Genomic DNA, 8073 nt, shown 5'->3' with positions numbered 1-8073 from the left:
GACTGGGGAGGGTAGATCTACAGATATCTCTCCAGTCCTGGGGGGTTAGCATGTTAGCATTAAATGTTTGTAGTATAGATTTTGTCCATGGAGCATGAATTCCATCTTCATGGACAGCCTGGCATAATTTTTTAAGTTCTGCTGCTGGGAGCAGGTACCAGGCTACTGGGCGTTGCCTTGTTATTTGTAAGTTAACAGGAAAAGCCTCTACCGGTGGGATTTGGGAGTCCTGAGGCCATTGTGGCTGGCAACTTTCACTATCCCTAAGATTACATAGTTGCTCTGTGGCTGTAGGGCATGGCTGAAACGGCGCCACAGGCGGTGGTGGAGCCGCAAGGTGAGGCGGCAGCCAAGGTGAAGGGAGAGGGTGAGTTTTTGAAGTCTGGGTTTTAACATTTGGGTTTGTTAAATCAGTCCATGGGGATTCACAGGGGGGAAAAGGGGGGTAAAGGTTATTTTTGTTGATGTTAAATCAGCAAGAGGGGGGTAAAGATTAATTTTGCTGATGAGTAGGTTTTGTTTGACTTCTGTTGAATCTGTTACTGGGCAATTTTTGGGGTCTTTTTTATCATCTGAACCTTCCCCTTTATTATTTTCTGACGCTTGCCCTAAGCATTGCTGGATGGCTGCTATTATGGGGAAAAAGGAAAGAGGGAAATTATGTTTTTCCTGGATTTCTTTTTTACAAGCCAGATATGCAATGTTAGTCCAGACCTCTGGATCAGAGATGACTGCTGATAGGATCCAGGGTGCAAATTGGTAAAGTTTGTTCCAAAATTTTGAGCTTTCCCCTCATTCCAAAATTTTAAGCTTTCTTTTTGGGAGATCTTAAGCCCTCTTGACTTAAGTAAGGCTCTAAGGGAATGAATTTGGAGGAACGAATTTGGAGTTTTTTCTGGTGTGATGTGGAATTACCCATTATAAAAGAAGATGTTTTTGCAGCAGTCTGACACTAAGGGGTTGGAATGCCCTGACAAGTTACAAGCCTCTAGGCTGCAGAGAAAAAGTGGTGATTTTAAATCTTTTGTTCTGGCCATGAGTCACCTTGAACTTTCAAGTGCTCCGCAGGGCTAGTTATTTAAATTCTCACTTGACTGGTTTTAGCTGTGGTTTGAATGCCCTGGGGGGGCAGGATAACGAAACTGACTAGAGAAGTTTACTTTAGAAGGAGAAAAGAGAAAAGAGAAAGCCAAGCCCCACGAGTGGGGAGGCTTTGTGGCACAGCTGCCTTTTTATTCTCCTGATGGGAGACGAAAGAGAGATTTGCCAGACCCCATGAGTGGGGAGGCTTGTAGGCACAACCGCCTTTTTTAGTCTCCTGATGGGAGATGAAGAAAAGATTTTTGCTTCTCTCCTGGTTGGAGAGGTACTCACGAATCCTGCGCTTCCGTGGGCGCCAGCTGCTAGCTGGTGCGAGGTTCAGAGGTTCTCACATTGGGCGCCAGATATGGGGGGCGGGGATCTCGGGGCGCCAGCTGCTGGGCGTGGAGCCGGTCTCCCACACGTCGCTGGAGTGCGTTGGGTCCCGCGGGCCTCATCTGCTGTTTGGGTCCCTGGCTCTCCGCGTTGCTGGTGGGTCCCTGCTTCTCCGCATTGCTGAGGCTCTCTGCTACCAGGCCTGGTCTGGTCGGGTTCCGTCCCAATTTCCACCATGCACTTCCTCGAGATAGGAGATCTGTCAGCTGCCGGATCACGTGGGAAGGTGCGGGAAGGCTAAAGCTGGGTCTCCGTGAGTCGTGGCTTATGAAGAGACAGCCCTCTCTGGGAAGGCTGGATCGTAGGCAGTAAGACACAGGACTCAGCTCAGTCAGTGGTACAGCTCCTTTATTCAGTGACTCAGCTCGGCTCCAAGTCTTAGTGATCCAGCTCCAATTACTGAGGGAAAACCAGGATACTTTATACTGTGGGGGTAGTGGTAAAAGCCTTAGCTGATAGGTACTTTGTGGGATGCCCTATTTACATATGGAAGTGGGCTCCTGCCAGGCTGCCAGACTGCCTGAAAAATCACACAGGAAAAGCTGGCAGTTCCAGAGCCGGAGGCCATGTTTCTGTGGCGGTTACTTCAAAAGATGAGTCAGGAAGATGCTGGGAAGGCACCCTGCTGAAAAAGGAGTTTCTGCATAAGAAGCTGAGCCCATGGGCTATCCGGACATGAAGAGACCGCTACTTTACACAACAAGGGTCCCCAACAGTGGCTAACAACCATCCCTAAAGCCAGACATCCCCTTCTGGTCTCCACAGGGATTGCATGCACATGGTGCACTTATATACATGTAGGCAAAACACTCATACACATAAACATAAATTTAAAAAGATGGCAGTTCACCTTACTATCTTTAAAAAGTTTGTATACATTATTTTTTTGTATGGGTGTGAGCATGCCAGTGTCATGGCATGTTGTAGAGGTTATAGGACACTTGTGGAATTCAGTTTCTTCACCTTGGGTCCTGGGGTCATCTTGGTAGCAAGTGCTGGTCCCTTCTTGTCATTCTTAGGGTCCATACTGCTGTCCATTATTTTAGGTTTTTTGTTGTTGTTTCTTACGAGTGAACATAAAGACTTTGTTCACCTACATAGGAACACTCTCAAAAACAAATAAGGGTCATTGAGATAGCTTGGTGGGTAAATGATCTTGCTGCCAAGCTCAAGGACCTAGGTTCAGTCTCCAGAACTCACATGATTGAAGGAGAGAACTGATCCTGCAAGTTGGTATCTGACCTTTGTACATGTGCTGAATTTATGTGCTCCAAAATACATACACACACAAAATAGATAAGTTTTAAAAATTGAAAAACCACAATTAAACAAAAACAACAACAAAATCAAAGAAAACCAGTGCCTTAAGTGAGGAAAGGTTGTGACATTAGTTAGTTCAAAGTGTAGTACATTAGGGGACTCCAATAAGTTTTACTGTTCACTAAAACAGTGTTGCTCTCCTTGTGAATCTTACAGGAACTTATAATTCTTTGATTCAAGCATAGCTAAGTGCAAGACCACAACTTAAGGAACTTTCCTTCTGTAATAGGGAGTTCTTTGTTGATGTGAGTTGCTTTAAGTGGTACTTCATGTTACTTACTGATTACATTTCAGTTGCATAATAGTAATAGGTGAGTAGTTGTGGTGGTTTGGATGAGAATGTTCCCCATGGACTCCAAGTATTTGGACATTTTGTCACCAGTTGGTGGTGCTGTTTTGGGAGATCTTAGAAGTTGTGACCATGCTGGGGGAAGCATGTCATAGGGGGCAGCCTTAGAGAGTTCTTAAGCCTTGCTGGATCTCCAGTCACTCTGCTTCCTGTGCCTGCTTGAAGATGTAAAGCTTAGCTTCTGCTCCTACTCCAGCCACCTCTGCCTCTATGCCTCCCCACCATGATGGGCTCTTGCCCCTTTGGAACCATAAATGAAATAAACTCTTCCATTTTATAAGTTCCTTTGGTGATGGTGTTTCTATCACAGCAACAGACAAATAACTAATATAGCAATTGAGCTAATGTGCTTCAGTTTTGCTTCTCATGATTATTCTGATGTTCTTCACAATCTTTCCATATTCACATTTGTATTATCTCTGTGACAAAATATATAATCTAAACAAAGGGAATTTACTTTGGCCCAAAATTTCCGAGATTTCAGTTCATAGTCCAGGATGAATTTCTCTAATGGGCTTAGTGGTATCTCTAGGTGACTCACCAACTATACAACACTTAAAATTAAAAAAAAATCTCCTGGTAGTATCTTGTGAGTTGTTTAAAGAACCATGGAGGCTGGGCATGGTGGTGCACTCCTTTAATCCCAGCACTCAGGAGGCAGAGGCAGGCAGATCTCTGAGAGTTCAAGGCCAGGCTGGTCTACAGAGTGTCCAGGCCAGCTGTGGCTACAGGGAGACCCTGTCTCAAAAAGACCAAAAGAAAAAAAAAACATGGAAAATGAATGAATTCAATGCTCATTGATATTTAATGACTGTATAGAATTCTTGTTATGTAACTGAAAATCTAGAATTAAAGACATTGTCTGGTTGCTTCTAGCATCTCTGGCTACAGTTCCAAAGGGAAAGAATGATTTCAGAAATGCATTTTTTTTCTTTTTGAAAGAACATTGATTTATTTATGGGGTGGGGAGAGCATGCACAGTACTTGGGACAGTCAGAGGATCAGAAATGTAATTTCAAGGCCAGTGTGATGTCTAATTAGGTAAAGGTGCTTGCCACCAATCCTGACAACCTGAGCTCTACATCAGGGAAAATGGTATCCCCTTTTACTATGGATAGAGCCTTGTTGGGGGAAGTGGGTCACCCACTACCACCCTAGAGATATTACAGCATTGCCCAACTTCCTGTTTGATCTCTGATTCTTGATTATGGATTCAGCATGAACATCTGGCCTCCTGCTCCTGCCACCATGTGTTCTCCCACCATGGTGGACTGTGTACCCTGAAACTGTAAGCCAGAATAAACTCTTCTTTCCTGAGTTCCTAAGAAAAAATTAACAGAAAGCCAAATTCTGTGCTAAGGAGCTTCTGGAAGGCTTGAAACCTGCAGAACAGTTCACAGAAGGCATTTATATTAAAACAGTACAGGTGCAATGTTGTATGAAATGAGAAAAGGTTAGCACTCCACTTGACAAAGATGAAAGAGGCTCTTGGACCTAACAACAGACGTGGTTAAGGCATTGGCATACACTTTATGACATGTAACCACTGTTTTTTGTTTGTTTTTTGGTCTTTTTAAGACAGGGTCTCCCTGTAGCCCCAGCTGGCCTGGAACTCTTTATGTAGATCAGGCTGGTCTTGAACTCATAGAGATTCACCTGCCTCTGCCTCCCAAGTGCTGGGATTAAAGGGGTGCACCACCACACCTGGCTGATCTAAACACTGTTTTTAAATATGATTAAGATGTATGAAACGCACAAAAATTCAATAAAAATATACAAAAAAGTTCATATAAAGAACACTAGCGAGAAAAACCATTTATTAATCTAAAGTCAGTTAATGCTTGTTCCATTCAGGTTTATGTTAGCTTTTGAGAGACGCAAGTGACTCCATCTTGGATAAAACCTCCATAGGACTGACCCAGCCCTGGGCCCTGTTCCAAGAAAAACCACAATACTTGGAATGGATAGAGAACAACTCCCCTGCCAACAGTCAATTAACCAGGGACAGGAAAGTGCTAAAAGTCCAGATGTCTTTTCAGATTTCCTGAAGCCAGCACTTTATGGTTTGGCACTGAGCTGCAACCAATCAGATGCTTGCCAGGCTGAAGACCCCCCTACTTCCCTACTTGCTGAGCTTGCTGAAATAAACCTATAAAAACCTCTGTCTCCCAAAGCAAGGGGTCTCACCTCTGAGATCGCTAGGTCAGTGACAGAGTGGGCCCAAGCTTAAGCTTGTAACAATAGAAGAACCCTTGTGTGCTTGTATCGGTCGGCTCCTTGGTGGTCTCTGGGGTCTCGTGAACTGGGCACAACACTTTCATAAGATAATTAAAGTCAACTATAAAGAAGACTAACAGTACTTTTTGCATCTGTGTTTAAAAGGTATCGAAGAAATGTACATGAGAAGAAATGCATTTTAAGCAGGCTTTTAAGAAATGCGCTTTGGGGGCTGGAGAGATGGCTCAGCAGTTAAGAACACTGACTGTTCTTGCAGAAGATCCAGGTTTGAATCCCAGCACCCACATGGCAGCTAACAACTGTCTGTAACTCCAGTTCCAGGGGATCCGACAGCCTCTTCTCTCCTCTGAGGGCATTGCAGGACATGGGTGCATTTACCTACATGCAGGCAATACACGCATACACATAAAATAAAAATAAGTAAAATGTTTAAAAAAAGAAAAAGAAATGGCCTTTGGCCTGTGTGATGGTGCATGCCTTTAATTTCAGAACTTGGGAGGCAGAGGCAGGTGGATCTCTGTGAGTGCAAGGCCAACCTGGACTAGACAGCAAGTTACAGGCCAGCTGTGGCTACATGGAGACACTGACTCAAAAAGACCAAAAAAAAAAAAAAAAGCCTACATTAATGGAAGCTGCTGATGAAAAAATTTGAAGCTTTAGACCCTTGATGTTTCTTGTTTTCATTTGTGTACTAGGGGCTGGAGAGTGGGCTCAGTGGTTAAGAGCACCGGCTGCTCTTCCAGTGGACCTGGGTTTGATTCTTAGCACTCACATGTCAGCTAGCAACCATCTGTAACTCCAGTTCCAGGGGACCCTCTTCTGACCCCTGTGGACATTGTACAACATGGGTGCACTGATACACACATACACATTTTAAAAAATTTTAAATTATAATTTGTGTGTGTGTGTGTGTGTGTGTGTGTGTGTGTGCCATAGTGTGGGAGTGGAGGCCCTCTGACTATGTGGGTCACAGAGGTTGAACTCAGGTCATTGGGCTTGGCAGCGAGTGCCTTTACCTGCTGAGTCATCTTTTCATACAGCCTTGAGTATCTGGCAGTTTCTAAAGTTTATATATCCCTTTTTTTCATTTCTGATATAAATCAAATCAATTAACAATTGTATTTTGACATTGTAAATGACATTGTAAGTTGTTTCAAGAAGACACAATAGTTACTCTGCTCCATTTCCCTTCAAATATCCAAGATACATATATATATATCCATGTCAGTGAGCTTTGAGTTTGTTGTTTAGTGCTCTGGTGGCCAGCAGGTGGCAACAGAGATATTTGGGTATTTTGTGTGGCATGTAGGCATTTTCCACCAAATGATATGATGGCCCTGTCAAGTGGCAACCGGTGATAGGATCAAGACATTTTGACTCTGAGACGTGGTGGGAACATGTCCACTGAGAGAGACAAGCTCTTGTCCTGTGCTGAGTGCTGAGGAGGGGACTGTGCCACCGCTTCTGCAGAATGTTTCATGACCCTCAACATTTTACTCCTGCCTCAGCCTCCTGAAACAGAAAGATGTCACTTTCTGGAATGTCCCCAGGTAGTTTTCTCTACATTCATATGCTCCACCATGATCAGGCTCAAGTGCTTCAGTTTAGCCTGCCAGGCATGCCTCTAGACCCCGTCCTTGGTTGGGACAGGCTGTAGGCCAGTGCTGTGGCCCTTGCACAGTCATACTTGGCTGATGGAAAGGCCCTGGGCTGTGTCAATGCTAAGCACAACTCTCACTGGGGATAAGAAAGCTTATTCTGGAGCCAATTATCAGTGACCCAGGCCCAGGAACACAGATTTAGGTGACTCCCAAATTTCATGTTCCAGTGTGGAAGAAGTTTCATGAAGTTTTTATAGTAACAACAAAGAAAGTCACAAATCAAGGTCAAGTTTAATCTTTTTCACCTGCCTTGTTTTATCACTTATATTGTTATGGAGTTTGAAAACACTGGGAAAAAGACCACCAGATTCAATTTTTTTTAAAACTTAAAAAAATTATTAATTTAAAAAATTTTATGTGTCTATGTGTATTGTCTGCATGTAGGTAAGTGCACCCATGTCATGCTATGCCCTTGGAGGTCAGAAGAGGCTGTCGGATTCCCTGGGACTAGAGTTACCAACAGTTGTTAGCTGTCATGTGGGTGCTGGGATTCGAACCTGGGACTTCTGCAAACCAGTGTTCTTAACCACTGAGCCATCTCTCCAGCCCCTCAATTCAAATTTTAGTTGGTCAAATTTATTAGGGCTATATCTGTCCTGTGGTCCCTTAGTCAGATTTAGGACCCATGGCCCTGAGGGGAGGGTGGAGATAGTTTTTAAAGGCAAACACCACAAATACCATAGGAATTTCATCACACATAAGTAATGCCAAATGGTCCTGAATATGGTCAGGATGCCCAAGTTAGCAAACTACAGAAGCCAAAGCAAGCTTGTGTTTGTTCTTCTCTTAACGAGGTACAGAGACCTTGACAGTAAGGCACTTTCTGATTAAGTGCAGCTACTGTGTCTGGGAAAACCAAGGTCAGCTACTCCAAAGCAAGCCCTCTTCTAAGGGGAAGCAACTAAGTTCAGGTGCTTAACCTTGAAGTTGGCTATTTTTCTAGCTTTTGAAGTTTAAAGTGGCTGCTTTATACAAAATGAAGTTACTGAAGTTACTTTTGCTATTACAATTTGGGGGCTTCATTTGGGG

The 8073-nt window shown here is 43.8% G+C and overlaps 1 non-coding gene across 1 annotated transcript; it reads left to right on the top strand.

Annotated features, from left to right (window-relative positions):
- The first annotated feature begins 4576 nt into the window (after positions 1-4576).
- Positions 4577-4700, top strand: LOC115068682. The gene has a single exon (XR_003848016.1). It is a non-coding gene; the product is annotated as a U6atac minor spliceosomal RNA (small nuclear RNA).
- The last annotated feature ends 3373 nt before the right edge of the window (positions 4701-8073 follow it).

The sequence above is a fragment of the Nannospalax galili genome, unplaced genomic scaffold, assembly GCF_000622305.1.
Source record: "Nannospalax galili isolate Female #2095 unplaced genomic scaffold, S.galili_v1.0 scaffold529, whole genome shotgun sequence".
Classification (NCBI taxonomy): domain Eukaryota; kingdom Metazoa; phylum Chordata; class Mammalia; order Rodentia; family Spalacidae; genus Nannospalax; species Nannospalax galili.
The sequence above is the reverse complement of the archived record's forward strand: the minus strand, read 5'-3'. Positions and strand labels throughout refer to the sequence as shown.